This window comes from Etheostoma spectabile, chromosome 19 (genome assembly GCF_008692095.1).
Source record: "Etheostoma spectabile isolate EspeVRDwgs_2016 chromosome 19, UIUC_Espe_1.0, whole genome shotgun sequence".
NCBI classification, from domain to species: domain Eukaryota; kingdom Metazoa; phylum Chordata; class Actinopteri; order Perciformes; family Percidae; genus Etheostoma; species Etheostoma spectabile.
In genome coordinates this window covers 9,795,328-9,814,728 of record NC_045751.1, presented here as the reverse complement: position 1 = coordinate 9,814,728, position 19,401 = coordinate 9,795,328, and the positions used below count along the sequence as shown (strand labels likewise).

General features: G+C 39.0%; 1 protein-coding gene and 1 long non-coding RNA gene across 3 annotated transcripts in view; one reads left to right on the top strand and one right to left on the bottom strand.

The window, feature by feature from the left end:
• arhgap36 (Rho GTPase activating protein 36) overlaps positions 1–19,401 on the bottom strand; it is a 62,477-nt gene that overhangs the window by 40,727 nt on the left and 2,349 nt on the right. Inside the window, exon 1 of one of the 2 annotated variants that reach the window (XM_032499426.1) lies at positions 15,518–15,760. The exons of the other annotated variant lie outside the window; for it this stretch is intronic. The gene's annotated coding sequence lies outside the window, so the exon portion shown is untranslated. Of the gene's footprint in view, positions 1–15,517; positions 15,761–19,401 lie in introns of those variants that run through there. 2 annotated transcript variants of the gene reach the window in all.
• Positions 4,747–10,194, top strand: LOC116669533 (uncharacterized). Its single transcript, XR_004326787.1, has 3 exons — positions 4,747–5,005; positions 9,108–9,110; positions 10,183–10,194. It is a non-coding gene; the product is annotated as an uncharacterized LOC116669533 (long non-coding RNA).

Genomic DNA, 19,401 nt, shown 5'->3' with positions numbered 1-19,401 from the left:
TGGATCACTTTTCTCATGCTGCTACATGACTATGCATCCAGCTTAGTCACGCCAAGTACTGCATTGTGTAACGCATCTTCAAGCATGGACAAAAACACGCTCACTGTGCAAATAAATAACGAGCCATTATAAACCAGAACTTCGTTCACCCTCTTGTTATCTGGGTTTCCGTCATGTTTCACGTTTAATGCCGAGTGATCATTTATGTGGCTGATAAAAAAAGTCCTGGGATGCCATTATATGGCTTACGGCTCAAAGTGCGCAGATTTTATATAACTCATCTAACACTTACTCGGAGATTAAGAGTATTACTCATTCACCGTCAGGGTTTTTTCTGCAGACAGACAGGACTGGACATGTCACAGAGTCCTTTATGGGTAGATAGTAGGGCGCGCAAAGCGATACGAGATAAGGAGTTAATGGCTTCTAAATAAAGTTATGTCCTATGACTGCATTTACCATGACATACGGAGATCAACAGATACCTGAGAGTTGTTGAAGGAGTTCAAGTCTGACACTATATTTGACCTAATATAAATAATAAGGAAATAGGATTTCTTCGTTTTTTTTAAAGGTAACCTTGACGCACACGTTTCAGCACTAACAGTGTTGGCCTTTGAGGGGGAAGAAAGACAGAATGCATTGTGGCTCTTAAGACTGTCCAATGGTTGACTGAGAGGTTTAAATCCTCAATTAGTTGGGTAAATCAAATGATGGCGAGTGACATTAAGGTAACACTAAGTTACTAAGTTTGTTTGCACCATAGAGTAGCACTTTTAATTGTTTTAATATGTACTTACAATGACAATAAAGTTAATTTGGAATTAATTCGGATTCTGAAAAAAAATGCAGCACACCAGCGTATCTGTTCCCAGGGTCCTATGCTTGACAGCTCGATATCTTTTTAATATGACACATGAAGTGACCTTTCAAATGGGTTTAAGTTCACACACTTGCCTGGTAACGTAAAAAAATAAGCCTCTCCAAGGTGCGTGTGGCGCTGATAATGTCTCCAAAATAAATACAAAAAAAAGGGAAACTACAACAACTTGGCACTAAATATGCAACAGAGCAAACATGGAGGCCTTATGTCAGCCAGTCTGTTGTTTAAGGCAATAAGGCTCACATTTAACAGATAAAGTGCAATAGTTTCACAGTAGTTATAAGTCGCATGATACTTTTTACAGATGGATGGCGCCATCTGCATTTAGATTTTTTCTTTATTAGATAACAATTTTCACAATGGCACCCCTCTTCCTTCTCGTGTGTCTCTCGTCCTCTGGCACCCAACGTCTTAAAATATAACCATGTTTCATATTACTACTGTGTGTCCTCCTATCAAATGTTGGTGTCTCCCTCTCTTTGTTTCCCAGATGATTTGGGGAAAAGGAGAAGGGGAAATGCCAACGCCAACAGAGGAAACAAGATTCCAGCGAGGATATCGATAACAAGTCCCTCTCTGTCTCTGTCTCTCTCTCTTTCTCGCTCTCTAAACAGGACGTTCACATCCACACCCATCATCATGCTCATCACCACCATCACTGTCGGACAGCTTCCACCCTCCTCAAAACATCCTCCTCTCTTATTTGCTCTCCCCGGTTGTTTGCTGCTGTGGCGACGAGGAACGCAGAAAGGATTCAATGACTTCCTGCTGAAAGAGGAAATTAGCGTATCAGGGTTTAGCCGGTGACGATGTCAGCCTCTCTTTTTACAGAATGTCTGAGGTAAAGTCTGAAGCTCTTCATAGTTCAATAAGAAATACTAAAAACTTAAATGAGTAACAGAGTACATTTACTCAAGTGCTGTTCTTGAGTACAATTAAGAAGTACGTGTAATTTACTTGTTTATTTCCATTTTCCCCTCTTTTATCAATTCATACATTTCTTCTCCACTACATCCCAGAGGGAATTATGTGGTGTTTACTACACTCCATTCATTACACAGCTTTAGCTGCCTTGCAGATTTAGTTTCAAATTATAATGGAGAACTGAAGCTGTTAGCTCTCTTTAAAGCCACCAGACTCCTTTGACAAAACCAATAATTTTACCTGCTTCTCCAAACTGGGGGCGTGCCACGTGTAGGTTATACACTGACCATGGATAGGTACCTCAAACAACCCTACTTCAAAAGATCCAAACTATCCCCACAAAAAAATTCCGTTGCAATCCAAATAAAGCAAAGACCACTATTTCCAAAAGGACCAAAGGATCTTGTCCTTCCTGCCAATACTTAATTCCTGTTTCTTTGATCACTTGCTCTTATCTTCCTGTTTCCTATCTCAGTCAGTACATGTTCACATATTCTCTCCTTAACATTTCATGATCACAGAACAAGGACTAGAGAGGAGAGAAGAAAGAGAACAGAAGAGAGAGCATGTTTAAAACTCATGTCGACAGAAATCCCAAATAAAAAAGGCGTTTCATGTATTCTGCCTCCTGCAATTTAAAAGACTGGGCTGTTATCTTGCAAGGTCCTTAGTCGATAGAACAAAGAGATGATCTTATTTTGAAGAAGACTTTGGGGAATCTTGTTTGGGGAGAAAATATATCAAAGCACTTCTTCAGTAATCAAATCCTCATACTGCTGTCCCAAAAAAAAATGAAGAGTGTAACCAGTGTTTTGTGTTTTAATGCAACATGATAATGCCTGTGTTGAATGCATCCAAGTCCTGTTCAAAGAGCCTGTGTGTGATTAAAAAAATATGTCAACATCTTCTTTGTTATGTCTAAGTTGATATGGCAAACAGTTGCTTATATAGACATCGAGCAGTTCAGGAGCAACATTATTCAGCTGAAGTTGTAGTTCTGGCCACCTTGTAAATGTATGTCCAATATTCACTCTTCACTTTGTCTCCTAAGGGGAAATAGCTGGCTGTTTAGCTGCTAAATGCTCCACTATGTTCCCCAGCTAGTTGCCAACTGTGTCTGTCTGGTGTTTGGTGGTGGGAAGGAAGTATACAGCCGACTTAAGAGAGCATTGTCACTAAAAATAGTTAGGTAACAAGGTTGAAAAGAGTTAATTTGCAAATCAACGATCCAAAGTAGACTAAAAGCTCAGGGGACTTGGTACATGTGAGGTTTTACTAAAAATTAAATGAAGACAAATCAAAACAGAAAGTTTGAGCCAGAAGAGATTAAAATATTTGGCGAGAAGAAGACGCGGAAGACAAATTAATTGTTGAATTGATGTGATAGTTGTTATTATTTCCTTTGTCTATTTATTAATCGCTTATTTTTCATCAAATCGTTTCAGTCATTTGACAAAATCAGTGTTCTTGACAAAAGTATAGACTTGAAAATGAACATTAAGAACTTAAATTCAACACTAGAGCAGCTTCAGTCTTCCAATTAAATACCATTTAAATTTCATTTGGGTTTTTTTAAATATTCAAATAAAAGTTGAATATGTAATGCTCAAATGCAGCCTGTTATAAATATGTACAACACTACATTTGCCTTGTCATGGCGCACTGCATTCCTGGCACTTTGCTCTCTGTTTACATTAAATTCCACCGCGAACACAGCGACACTAATCAACAAAGAACTGTAATGAGACATCCATCAAGTGCATTGATGTGTCATGTTAGAAAGCACAAGCAAAACAGTTTCACATAAACTAACAATAGTCTTAGCCATGATGCTAACGGCATTGATAACTAAGCCAAACAGTGCTGCCACTACTATTTTTGTGATTTAAAAGCAACCTGTTTCTTGCAGATTGTCATGTCACTGAGAATACAGCTGTTATTTAATATATAATATATGAAGTTGAAGCTAACTTTGACAGCTGAGGGCAGCTAGCATAATCTTCAGCTGTCTCCATGAAGCTCCGCTAAACTCCCACAACTCGCAGTTAGGAAACCAGAGCGAGCTAACAATTGATGACATAAGCATTTTGGCTCGGTGGATATCAATTGTAAAGTCATGTTAAAATATTTCCCATTCTTCTTCCGAATTCCGAATTCACAATGCCTTGTGATTCTCATTCCCTTAACTTATTGTTCAGACGTGACATGAGGAGAGGGAGATTAGCTAACGTTAGCCAACCTATTGTTTTCAAATAGTAATTTCAACAGAGGAATATTATAGATTTTTTTACTATTCAATTTATTTTTGACTTTCCAAATTCAAACAGCCCTATTCAACACATAGTTTGGGTATGGCAAAATACATTTCTGATCTGCTACTACACTATGACCCCCCCAGACCTCTCAGGTCATCTGGGACAGGTCTACTTTCTGTCCCCAGAGTCAGAACTAAACAGGGTGAAGCAGCTTTCAGTTTCTATGCTCCTCATATCTGGAAATAAACTCCCAGAAACCTGTAGATCCGCTGCTACTCTCAGTTCTTTTAAATCAAGGCTGAAGACCTTTCTTTTGATGCTGCCTTTCTTTAAATTAATGCTCATTCTTTCTTATGCTGCACTGTAACTTTTATTCTTGTGTTTTATGTGTCCTAATGTTTCTATTTTGTTTTTAACTGTCTATTCATGTGTCTTATTGATTTTAATGCTTATGACTTTTAACTGTTTGTACTTGTGTTTTATCTGTTTTAATGATTTTGTGTAAAGCACTTTGAATTGCCCTGTTGCTGAAATGTGCTATACAAATAAAGCTGCCTTGCCTTGCCTATGGCTGGGTACCGATTCAATACTTTTAGGAACCGACAGATTTGCCTCGAGAGTATAGAGTATCGAAAATTGCCTCACCATTTAATACCCAATTTCAATATCTAAGGAGTAAATAAGCATGTAGCATGCTTCTACCAAGATCTAATAATGTTTGTGATTGGCTAATTAACGTTACACATCGTAGAAACACCCAGGAAAAACTCTAGGTTACGCACAGAGACGGGCTCACGTAAAAAGAAGCTGAAAAATAAATAAAATTATTTGACCCTTAATATGTAATGAAATTTCTTTTTGTTGATGGATTTCATAAAATTGGTATCAAAAACAGCATAGTTCAGGAACCGGTATCAAAGTCACAGTATTGGTATCGATACTGGTATCTCTCTGGAGATGCTCTTAGCCTTCTACGAGTTGGTCAGAGGCTAACCTACAATCATTTTTATAGCGTCTTCAGTCATGATGCTTTTGGGCAAATGCGGCCCAGCCACATGACGCTTCTGTGGTTTGGCTAGACTGTGACCTCTGACCTCCCTGTTGAAGCAACCCTTACATATTATTTCTGCTGTAGCATTTTGCCGGCAAAGTGTAAAGATAGATGCAATGTTATAAAACCCTGACAAGGACACAAAGCACCCGATTCATCACCGCAGGGACACAAAGTTAAACGCTATTTGAACCATTTCATCAGATAATGATACAAACGTAATGCTAAACTATCACAACAGGGACATGGACATTCTTCAGCATGCATTTTTCTATTTAGTTTCAATCAGATTACAGGGAGAATGTCTTATTTCAGGATGATTACTGAGAGCTTGTGTCTGTACATACTCACTGAAAAACAAATGTAAAAAAACCCACTCTGGGGAGGACATAACTGGAAGTGTGGAAGAAAAGCTGAGAATGAACCAGCATGTTAACATGAAGCTGAGCCATTCATCAGCCGCAGGTTGGATTGTTCTTCTTTCCTTTTCCCCATAGAAAAAGATAAAAGATGAAGATAGAAAAAGAAAAGAGATGAAAACCTACTTAATTAGTATACAGACCTCTACAAACATCCAACTGCTCCTTTTAACTTAACATTTCTCTATTCTCGGCTCACATGGACGACATAGCGCTGCATAAATTAGCCAGCAGCTAGCGGCTTAATACCAACAAAACACCTCACTAAATTGCACGTTTTTTCATTAAAATGAATATTCAAATCCCAAAATTGATATTGGAATACCTACCCATCGAACGAATAATCAAATATTTGGATCCAGCCCTAGTAAAAAGGTAACAGCGTCAAAACCAAACTTAATTCACAACGCAAAGCAAGTCCTAACTACTGTACATATTGAAATATGACATATTGCACCACGTAACGCAGCGTTCAGAGGTCATGGTCATTTAACATACTTCTGTGAGATCAGGTTTTGCAAATTGCAGGCTGCAATATAAAGTGAAGTCAAGTAACCAAAGTCAAAAAGATAAAAGGAAGTGTCCTGGTGGTGACAGCTCGGACCGTGCCAACCACCGGAGACACAACCGTCCGTCTCAAGCTGGAAGCCCTGTTGGGATGTGGACACCATTTTGGGGCGGACGAGGATTCCTCTAGAGGGACAAGACAGGAAGAGCGGAAAATGCCAACCAGGGCTTTGAAGGTTCAGCTCTGCTGTCACAGATATCCTCCGAACCGACAGGGTCATGTATTAACTGTTTTAATTAGCTTTATCTAATTCAATTTAGGGATTTTACTACATTTCCCAAAGTACCTTTAGAGACAAGAGATGGGTTGAAATCAACTCTTTATAATAACATCCTGTACAGCTCCATTCTCTTTCCCTCCTCCTCTTTGACAAGTTGCCTGCTGCTTGTGTAACTAACTCAGTCAAATTAACAAGTGGATCTTATGGACAGATAACATTAACCTAAAATGACTGAGGTCAGGGCAAATCCTCTTAAAACTGAGGAAAACTGCTCACAGTAGAGGTTGGTAAGCACAGCGTGAAGCGGGAATTAAAAACATGACGTCACAGGGTGGAATCCAGCAATGTCTTATATTATTTGATTTTCAAGGTAACTCCTTTCTATTAGAAATAGAAAATAAAACATGATTCCTGCAAAGGATTTGTGTCAGAAACTTCTATCAACCTTTGCCAAAAGTTATGGTGCACTTAGATCTCTTTAGATTTTAGCCTTCAAACCAAGAAAATACATTTATTTAAAATATACATTTCAAAAAGGAGAAAAACAGTGCTTTGTGTTGTTTTGTTTCTTTAGCCGGGTGCAAATGTTCCACCAAAACAAGTTCCTTTCCGAGGTTATTTTGCAAAGCCAGCGATGCTGCGTCCGGTTTCCTAGCGCCGCCAGAGACTATTGTGATTGGTTTAGAGAAATGCAAGCATTACAGAGCGGTTTTGTATGTATCTGTCTGTAGAGGAAGGTCTGGCTAGTCCATACAGCATTCTGCAATGGGAGAAAAACCTGCTCTGGTTTATCTGCATTTCTTTAAACCAATCACTATCATCTTTGGCGGCGCTAAGCGTTAGGCGAAGCAGAGCTGCCGCTGAAAAATCGCCTCGGGAAGGAAATTTCTTGGTGGAACACGAGTACGTTCAAAAGTTGTTTTAGTGGTGCAACAGAAAACTCAGATTTGACAGATAGTCTAGCTAGCTGTCTGAGCAGAAGTTAACCATAGTCCTCATAAACCGACCGGGGCTTAGAATGTCAACACAAAGAAAGCAGAAGGGGACTGACATCTGGCTGAAGATTAGGGACATCTGGAGGAATTTCCAGTGGCACCTGAACAATCCCAGAAATTTATCGTTGTTGATATAGACCTCTTGTGACCTAAACCCCCCGAAAGTGACGTGGCTGAACTAGCATCAAGACCTCAGGTTATGTCAGAGACAGTCTGCTGCGTAAGCCAAGGGTTGAGAACGATCCTCCAGTCTCACAAGTCAGTGAATCAGCCAGACGCTGATGTTAGTTAGGAGATCCATCATGAAGTCCTAAACGCTGACATGAATACATGTGGACACACTGAATAACAATGCCTTTCTTTACTTTGCACTTTTTGCACATTTTTCCATGAGGGAGTAAAGATGATTGAGGGGCAACACAGACATGCCAAGAATAATACAGCTTCAATAATAAAAAAAAAAAAAAAGAAAACCCAGGCTCCTGACTGAATCTCACTTCACACAATATAAACACGAAGACAGAGCAAAGGAGAGAAAAAGAGGGGGGAGAGAGTACAAGATGGAAAGAGTCTCGTCCATGTTTCCACTGTTTTCCTTCCCGCTTTTCTCCTCAGATTTGCATGACTCCACACCGAGGGTTAAGAAGTGGGAATCCTGTGGTTTTCCTGTCATAATTCAAATACAGGTCTTCCCAGGACAGCAGGGATCCGTCCACACACACAGACGCAGAAATCACGCTCAAACCTCAAAAACTTGGAAATGTGCGTTTTAACATAACAGAAAACACTACACAGATGTTATCCGTCCTTCTCGGAGCCAAGAACGATTAGCATCTCTTCGGCTAACTGATTAACTAGTTTCTCATCCACATCCCCGACGCTGCATGCTGCTATCTCTGCTTTTATCACTCAACTTTCACAGACCCATGGCACTAAATGATCATTGCGGGAAACTTCCCAGTTAGACTACCAATACTTAAATGTATGGCTTTTAAAAAGGGCAAAAGTAGTAACATCATGGTGTAAAAAAAATGGTCCAAATACAACATGCATTCACCTTTAGAGGAGGGAGGAAGGAACAAGACTTGTAGTGTTAGGTGAAAAGATCAGATGTAAAAGGAAGAAAGAGACAGAAACGAACAGATATGTATATCTTATAAGCTCAGAGGAGAATGCTGGTGTTAAACCAACAAGGCTTTCGTTTTTCTTTCAATACTTCCTGACTTTTCTGTTGCGCTCGGCCACAAGCATGTTGCTTTCTACTTAAGACAAACATCTTTATAGTCGTAGTGATGCAAAATACAAATGAGTGGGTACTGTAGCTTTGAGAAAAATGTTGCTAAAACTGGAGGAAAAACGCTTAAAGCCGCAAAGACTAATCAATTAGTTGTTAGGGCTGAGTACCGAATTTAATACTTTGTGGGCAGCGACCAAACTGCCTCTGAAAGTATCAAGTATCAAAAAAAAAAGCCCCGTCATTCAATTCCCTATTTCTATACCTGAGGAGTTGAACTCATCAGACTCAGTGAGCCAATAAGCATGCAGCATGTATCTATCAATCAAACTGCATTCGTAGCAGTTTTCATACAAAAGGTCATGGAACACAAAGCGCTTCCCATTAAAAAAAAACGAGACAAGTACACCCCCACCCCCCTCCACTGACACGCCGACACAGATTTCACGTAAAAGGCAGTTAAGAAGGAGGTGAGGAAACATTATCATCAACCGGCACAAAACAAGCAAACCCCCCACTTTCAATGAGGAAACACAAGGCAGCGTAACGTCTTAAAAGAAAGTAAGGATTAAAATGTATTTAAAAAACTCTAAGGCACAGAGAAAGACAATAATATCAGGCTCTGGTTACACCCACAGCACACATTTGCTTTTGTTCACAATAACAGCAATATTAAATGTCGTCAGAGGTATTGTTTAAGATGTGTTTTGAATTGGGCTGGGTAACAAATTCAATACTTTACGGCTCTAACCAAATTGCCTCTGACGTATCTAGTATCGAAAAAAATGCCCCGTCATTCAATACCCAATTGGGGGGGGGGGGGGGGTTGCTTTGGGATTGTTGTTGTTTCTTCAGTTATTTGGAGCTGGCACTCTGTCAGCTGTTATCAGAGGACGCAGGTGAGGGAAACAAGAAATCGATCTCTTATAATGAGTAAATGAAGTTGTTTCCTGTATATTGGTGGTTTAATTTAAAAGAAATAATGATCACAACAAAAATGACTATGTAAAAGGGCCTCACACGCATCGCTTAAAAAATATTAATAGAAGACTGTCCTATTTTTATGCTTGTAGAGCAGATCTCCGTGGAGCGTTCAAAATACGAATAGTAGAACGCCTCCAAAAAGAAAGTAGTCTGGTACCATTACTTAAAACCTTACATAAGTAGTATTTGAAAGATCCATCCCCAACTTTCATTAACTGTTCAGTGACCAGTGAGTGACATCTCCTAAACGGCTTTTTCTGGCTACAGCGTCTGCCCGGTCGGGCTGCCACATGGCAAGCGGCACCACGGCTGTGAATCCCCACAGCTCACTGACAAATCCCTTTCCACTCCATGTGGTGAGAGAATCAGCTCGGAGCAACAAAAAAAAAATCATCTTTGAGAAAACAATCTGGAATAATGATAGTAGTAAAAAAAAAAAAGAAAAAAAACTGACCTCAAGAGGTTTAGCAATCTGTGCAGAGTGCAGGATATCATTCACATGATATGCAAAAAAACTTCTAAAATCACATTTACGATACTACAAATGGACATAAATATTCAAATATTCACTTTTGTAGACATTTGTCTGTTTCTTTTTAATTCTGTTTTTCTTAAAAGGTCCCATGGCATGACAATTTCCCTTTATGAGTTTTTTTTTAACACACATTCCAAAGGCTGCCTATGGTCCCCCAGTGGATAGAAATGGCGATGGATGTAAACCGAGCCCTGGGTATCCTGCTCTGTTTTTGAGAAAATGAAAGCTCAGATGGGCCGATCTGGAATCTTGCTCCTTATGAGGTCATAAGGGGCAAGGTTATCGCCCTTGTATCTGCTTTGCCCGCCCAGAGAATTTGGCCCACCCATGAGAGAGAGAGACATCATGGCTTTCAAACGAGCAAAGTGGCAGTTGGTCAAGGCCACACCCCCAGCGTCCACCTTCAATAATGATCGCTTAAGCTTTTCTGGACTGGAAAACCAAATTCAAAATCAAAGGTATTTGGATAAAATGGATTTTTCTTTTAGGGCCACAACTTAAAATGTAAGTATTTCCTTTGGTGTCTTGTCTGTACAGTTTGTATCTCTGTTAAAACGGTTATTATTGAAGGAAAGAAGGAAAACATCAATATAACATTAAACTCTTTTGAACAACACTGCATATACTGCATACAATATGCTATTTAATGAAACCGTACAACAAAATAATGAACAAAGTAATTCACTGGACGCTTTGGTTCTGAGTCAAGTTCATTCATTTAAGACTCCTTTTCTGCAGTGAAGTTTGTGGACCTGCAGCTGGAAGTACCCACTGAACACTGGTTATATAACTGTGAGCGAGCACGACTGATGGGAGATTACACACTGTTTACGAGGACACCCTGAAGCCACTGGCACTCACTCACTCCCAAACCACTGTAGCCACACGCACGCACGCACGCACACACACCAGATGCAAAGAACCCTTGAAGGCATCAACAGAGTGCAGTGGAGAGAATGGATTACTGTTAGAGGTTAAAATAACAGCGCTATTTTTGTGTCTGTCAGCAGATTTGAAATTATGGAATACCTGGTGGAGATTTATGAAACCGTAGCTGGAAATCAAACCCACATGTTTGAGTGTGAGTCAGTAAAAGTATGAACCACCATCCGGTTAATTCTGGATGATATTAAAAGTCATATCTTATCGCGCACGCACACACGCTGTCACTGGTAATTCATGGCAAATTTTATGAGAATTAATGACATACTACTGCTGATGACATTAACTATTCATAGTATACTTAACTAAACCGAAAATGAATTGAAATTCATTCATTACTGTAAGTTTTTAAGTTCCTGTGTTTTTCTGTGTACATTGGTATCTGATAAAATCAACTTGTCATTTTAGCCGAGATATAACAAAACCAAATTTTGCTAGCATTCAACAACTACATATCCCATGAGTCTTAGCCACTCACACATTTTAAAAGCCTCATGGGACTTGTTGACGGTTCGGCTGCCTTTCATTCTTTATTCATTATTTTCTATTTATTTTAATAAAAAGGTGCTGACAAAACACATTCATATTTTTTTTCTCTCCCAGGAAAAGAGCTAAAGCAACACTGATTCCATCTCCTTCCCCTGTGTCATAGAGCTCCACTGCTGTCCAAAAAGTAGTAAACACATCGCTGTTGCACTGTGACATGCTCCTTCATTGCCACAAACAAACACACTGTAGTTTATTCTGACTCAACCCCACGTACACCGCCCTGCTGCCCGAAATATTCACCAAATATGGATTATTCCGCCGCTAAATATAGTACCCGACAAATGGACTGTTTTCTCCCATTTGTTTGGTGGTCTTGGGAAACAGAAATTATAAAGAGATGCACAAAAACAAGGTTGGTTTTGGTCTTTTTCATGGGATTTGCTGACAATGAGAAAAACGTATATTAATACCAGCCTTATTTTTTTTACCTGTAAGTCCCACTGATGTCAAAACTTTATTGTGCAAGAGACACCTGGGGCTCTTCTCAATTCCCTATTTTGTTCCTCCTCGTCTCCTCTCTCCTCCTTCCTGCTCCCTGTGACCCGGAAGCCAACCTCAGCGTATCATCTGCAAGGACATCTCAATTCCTGAAATGCATCTCAAGGGGAGAGGATCAAGGAGAGAGGAGGTTTGCCCGAGGACATACGAGCGAGGACATCACAGGTGTCATTTAAAAGAGGCGTGACACACAGCTGGAATACACAAACCATGGCATATTTAATGGACTTCACTTTGAAATGACAGCTCGGAAGCGCAGATGTCTCATTTTGTTTTATGCCCGTTGCCTCGACTCCTCTCTACTCTTGATTCTTAGTCACGAGGAAAAAGAATTGAAGATGTACAAACTAGTAGTATTAAATATTAAAAACAGATAACACTAAAAAGTCCAGAAAGAGCAACAGAGAAAACTGCCAATGGAGCCGTTTACCATCAAATTGACAACAGATGTTGTATGTCGTCAATTCTGTAAGGGAATATTTTAAGAACATTTGGCAGAAAGTTCACCCAGAAAACAGCACACTTGAAGCACAAATGAATTACAACTTTTCCTTTTATAGGAGAAGTTCTCCTGGCAGGGCAACGCTGAAAATTCACTGAATCAAATTTGGGAGATTGAAATAGCCTTAATAAATAGAAAGAAAAGAATTGTACATAGTGAGTCCTATCTTAACGAGACTGACTTTCATAGTGCTACAGAGGATTTGTACGCCTCCCTGACTGTGCTGTAGTAAAAACTAGAAATGAGCAGTACTCTCTTCTGCGAGTATCTTTCTATCTGAGCCAGTAGGAAACCTGAGACGGACTGCAGGTGACACCAGAGAAGAAGAGTTGGTGGGATCTGATCCTAAACCAGCAGAGATTTGGCTCCAGAGCCCGGGGGTCGTAAATGAGCCGGTCACACCCTTGTTTCTCCTCCCCTCTCTAATTCGTCAGCATTTCAACGTAACACCCTTAGTGCCTTTATCTTCCTCGCCCCCATTCATCACATTGGTGCTCATTTTAAATCCTCGCATCCAAGATGTTAGGGTATATGCACATCGGCAGAAGAAATGCTCATATTTCCTCACACACAGACTGCAGATCATCTGGTTTCTTAAAATACTTCTCTAAGTACGAGCAAAGTACAAGCCACAAATGCACATATTTGCCAAATACAACAGGCCTATGTCACACAGCAATAACTCATCCAAAAGCAAATACTCCTTCAAGATGCAGTTAGACTTAAAAATGCTTTTTCTGTATGCCTTTCAAAGTTCAATACAATTCCTTCTTGATGCGTTTATACAATAAAAAATTAACCCACACTGATGCATTTAGACCAAAAAACTACTTCTTTATGCATTTACAGTTGAATAATATCCCATCTTGATGCATTTAGAGTTAAAAAATATTCCTTCTTGATGCATTTACAGTTTAAAAACTACCCCTTGATGCATTTGGAGCAACAAATATGTCATACTGATGCAATTAAACTTGACATCAGTAGCGGGTTTTTTGGCATGGGCGAGGCGGGCAGCCGCTCGGGGCAGCATTATTTTGTGACACATTTGGGGCGGCACGAGCACCGATACCATGGGTGCTCTGCTAATAAGCTAACCAATCCTATCTGAGATGAACGATACCCTATTTTACGGCATTATTATCAAGTTGACAGGCTTGTTTTTCGACTTGACTTTATTTAGCTTTTTTTAAAGGGAATGCGCCTGTGAGCACATAAATCGGTGCCTATGTTTGGTCTCCCAAATGGAACGGTCCGGACAAGTTGGGGAAGGGGGGGGGGGGGGGGACCATGGGCTGATCACTGTAATGCATGATAAGGACCTATCAGAGACTTTTAGACTCTCAGGATTGCACTTACTCTGCCAGGCACTGTGGCAGTAGAGAGGAGCGGATCCAGTCCTACCTGAGGTCACTGGTATCAATCACTCAATAGGGGAGCACATTTCATAGAATAACAAAATTGATGATTTTGCATCCAGGAAGAACTGAAAGGTCAGATTTTAGTTTTAGTTTTCTGTTGTGCAATAGTGTGTGAGGAAGGATTTGTGCTATTTAGAATATTTATTCTACATTTATTACTTTTAATAATATACTCTGCTCTTGTGACATTTTTTATTTATCTGATTGTATGTATTTTTGGCACACACATATATATATATATATATATATATATACACTGTGTATATATATATATATATATATATATATATATATATATTATTATGTTATTGCAGCTGTAAGCAGTCCAAAAAGTGCTGCCACGAGGGACTAAACCCAGAGTTGCACAGGTATTGCAATGATTTTATTTTTCTTCTTCTTCCATATGTACAATACACTTAGCACTGCTGTTACCTCATCTAATTGTTGCCTGCAGTAGAAATAATTGCATAATTCTGCGTGCTGCGGCCAATAAAAGTGTTCGCTCCCAGCTTTACCCCTCTCCGTCAAGCCCAAAAAAAGAACCCAGGTGCACAGGTGAAGCAAACAAATATATCATTATATCATCATTATATTATATATCATATATCCTATTCAAACCGTCATGAAAACGCCCACCACCTACAATATCAGCGCATAACACAATAACCAATAAATGAGACCATAAACAACATAATGTGGCTCCTACACACATATATTATATATACACATACACACATATATATATATATATATATATATATATATATACATATATATATAATAATAACTTGAGTGAAGACAAAATTATATTTCTCAATTGCACAAATCACTTATTAGAACATTTAAACACACACACACACACACACACACACACACACACACACACACTTAGGAGAATCCAGTTATTAAACTATTGCAATAACAACAGGAAACACGTGTTAAAGTGCACGATCTCCCCAGCAACATTTTCAAAAGACAATGAACACATTTCTACACAAAATATCACAGTAGAAGTTATCACTACTTAAAGTAAATACACACTATAATATAGTTTTTCATTGGGGGGGGGGGGGGGGCTCGATAGCGTTCTCCACCTGGCTGTAATTCAATGTAGAACCGCCACTGCTTGACAATACTAAATAATAATAAATAATAATAAATAAAATGCTAAATGAATTTAGTGATACAACGTATAAAAAGCCTTTTTTCCTAAATATGAACATACACAAATTGTAAAACTGTTTGGTTTCATTCTGTGTTCTGCTTTTTTAATTTTCTTTTTTATTTGAGCTATTTTATAATTCACTGTTTGACTTTGTGCAATACTAATAGATACTATCAAGAGAAGAGAATTTGTCTTACAGGGTAAATAAATGTAGTAAATAAGTAACAAAGTCAGTGGTGGAACCACAGACTGGAGCTCAACAACAAGCAGTTTCCTCTTTTAACCTCGGGGAGCTGAACCGAAACAACACGTTAGCTAGCTGCCCAGCGTAAATAACCAGAGAGGAAGTTAAAGCATGAAGACAACTCTTACCAGGGGAACGTTTGCTGTCCTGGGCAGGCGTCAAACGTCAAAACACGGGGACTCACCTCTGTCTTTACGTGTATACTTCTTTAAAGTAAAGAAGCATGGATGTATTAAAAGAACCGGAAACACGGCGAGGTAGTTATCACAGTAGCTTCCTCTTCTCTTATCTCTGTGGTAAGCTTCTTTTCTTAACACTAATGTAGCCCAGAGACGTTTTGTGACATAAAGGCTTATTGTTCATGTGCAGGAGACATTTTTGTAACACAGACAGTGCCAGAACTATAGCTGTATTGAGAGCACGAGCCCTGTGCCGCGTTGTCTGAGGTAAACAGTTGTTTGCAGTTGCCGCTAATCGTGCACATAAAGGTGATGGAGATTGATGATTGGCTCTTGTGTGGGTAAGGGCGGGAGTTTAAGTAACAGGTGTACGTGATTGGCTAAAGTGAAGCGGGAGGCAGTGTGAATTTAAAAGTGATTGGACAATTAAAATAGGTAAACAGGTAAGCCAGGCAAAGTGGGCGGGGTTTACCCATGTGTACATATATATATATATACAGTATATACATATATATATATATATATACATATATATACTATGGCATGCCGTTTAGGAAATAATATATATATATATGAAGTTTATCCATCTGAATATATGGAATGAAAGTCTGAAAATATGGAATGAACGTCTGAATATATGGAATGAAAGTCTGAACATATGGAATGAAAGTCTGAATATATGGAATGAAGTCTGAATATATGGAATGAAGTCTGAATATATGGAATGAAAGTTGGAATACATTGACAGAAATGTCACCAAGGGATACCTTTCTGAATTCACTGGATTTACAAAATGGCATCGGCTGAAATAGTCCAATACTTTGTTGAACTGCAGGGTTTTTTTGCAACAACTGGTCATACTCCAACGACACAAACAGTTTGGAAATTAGATAGCGTCACCTTGAGGATCATATTTCCATTATTGCGACATTCTTAGTGCTTATAAGCAATCCTGTTCACAAACGTTGCCGAAAGAACATTATGCATCATTCTTGAAGGAATTTATGAGTCTCTTTGGGAGATGTCGGCAGAAGTAACACTTCAACTGGAAGCTAATGGTGTGGGCACTGGATACGGTTACCAGTATTTTGGCCCGTACATGCATTTGCCAGAGTGTTAATAATCTCTTCATTGCTCAAAATAGCTGACACTAGATTCCTAGCCGATTCACTCATAGCATCCACATTTGTTACATCCTGATTAATCAGCCACAACACAAGATGGCGCCAGCGCCGTAATGACGTCAGCTTTCATTCCATACATTTAGACTTTCATTCCATATATTCAGACTTTCATTCCATATATTCAGACTTCATTCCATATATTCAGACTTTCATTCCATATATTCAGACTTCATTCCATATATTCAGACTTTCATTCCATATATTCAGACTTCATTCAATATATTCAGACTTCATTCCATATATTCAGACTTTCATTCCATATATTCAGACTTTCATCCATATATTCAGACTTCATTCCATATATTCAGACTTTCATTCCATATATTCAGACTTCAATTCCATATATTCAGACTTCATTCCATATATTCAGACTTCCATTCAATATATTCAGACTTTCATTCCATATATTCAGATGGATAAACTTCAATATATATATATATATTTCCTAAACGGAATGCCATAATACATATATATATATATATATATATATAATATATATATATATATATATATATATATATATATATATATATATATATATTTATATCTCCTATCCCAGATAAATGCTGGGATAGGAGGGAAAAAATGCTCTGGTTTGTTTGCATTTCTTTAAACCAATCACAATCCGAACATATTCCGAACTCAATTATGCTTATTTTGAGGTTCATAATTGTATTTAGAGGTTGTACCAGAATAGGTTTATGTGGTTTAATTTTCAGAAAACACCATATTTGTGTTGTACTGCACATTGCTGCAGCTCCTCTTTTCACCCTGTGTGTTGAGCTCTGTGTTTTAGCTACAGAGTGAGGCATCTCACTTCTGTTCCATCTTTGTTGGAGTCGCACATGCTCAGTACCTAGGTAAGGACTACTAGCCAGTCAGAATTAGAGTCTGAGGGCGTGCTATGCTAGCAGCTAGGCGAGCATTATAACGTTAGATACAAACAGCGCTTTCAAACAACTATTGTAATCCCCAGCCAACGTGGATAGTACATTTTTAAAGTAACCAGCCAATCAGATTTTCCACAAGCCAATTTTTATCTCCAGGGGAATTAAAACAGATTATGAGTGCCGTGCTGGATACATTTAAACATCCATGTGTCTTTAAAAATATGTGTTTGGGTCGATGGTTGGTAGATAAAATATGAACATTTACATTTTCTTTACTCTCGAAAAATATCTCCAAGTTTTTTTTTCCTAACTAACTTTACTAGCGGTACTTCATTTCAGCTTCTCTGGTTTGTGTAGCACAGTTTCGTTCAAGCCCAACACACACCAAACCGCCCAAATTTCTTGATGGAAAACAAACCAATCCGTAAACACTGACTTCAATGGATCATTTCTGCAGCTTTGCTTCATTCATCACCGGCCAAATTGGCTACTAACTTTACAATGTTATACCAGCCAAAGTACATTTTTACCAGCATTTGGCAGGTTGGAGGGTGTCACTTTAAAGCCCTGGACATAAATGCCGTCAACATGTTCCCCCAAAGAACCAAGCAGGCCTGCCTTATTGCACGATTCACATTTTCATCATTAGCTCGCTAGCTCGGAGGTTGTTCTTGCCGTGAAGCGGACAAATCCGGTCCAGGCTTATCCTTGCAATGTACTTCCGTTGATCCATGTTCAGTCAGACGCAGACAGGAGGACCGACACGCAAGATAAACTATGTACTGCTGTGGACCGGGGCAGCAGCAGGACAGATAGCTAGAAAAGCAAGCATCATTTGCCTTTTAAAGTATTTTCTTGATCACTTCACAAACAACAACAGCATGAAGACCTACGCCACAGCAACTCGACAAGCCACTGCATCTGGTGCAGAGGTCGAAGCCGCTGCGTCTAGAACCTAAATACGACCAAGTCTCACATACTTGGACCTTTAAATGGGATTTGACCACTTCTTGGAACCAGATACAGTTCCAGACACACATCCACAAATCAAAAAGACAGGCAAGAAATGGGATTGAGCCGTACAAGCAGCACGTAACCGTGACAGAGGCGATGGGGAGACAGATGGGGAGAAAGATTCAGCTGAGAGCAAAAAACAAGAGATGGCAGATGGGCAGATGCAGAAATAATAGTTTGAGCGAAAAGTGATGCAGCTGTGTGGTAATGTCGAAGAGGAAGGTAAAACTGAGAGATTCACGGTGCATTGCACTTAAGTAGGATATTGTATGAATAAAAAGATGGTATGGGTGTCTGGTATCACATACAAAAACATCCGTTAGTGTACAAACAGAAAATGAAAGTGGAAATAGTGTTGGACTGAAGTCAAAATTTAAGCAGAAATGAAAAACATTTAATAGTTCCAGCTCTAGGCTTTGCAGCTTGTCTTTTTGTTATGTGATATTAAACTCAATCTTTAGATATAGACTTATGTCACCTTAAACTAATAAATTGTGATAAGAAAATCTCACTATTCACTAAGAGACTCTCACTATTCCTAGACATGTTATAGATGGAATGATTAGTCGGAAGAAAAAGTCATTGAAAAAGAATCTGCAGATTCATTTCTAGTGAATAATTTAGTAAAATAAGTTATTTTCATGCTTTTAAACCTGTATTTGTTGCCGTTTTGGCCACTTTGGGATAAGCAGTTAGCACAAAATTGACATAACATCACCTTATAAGGTCGATATGGTGAACATGT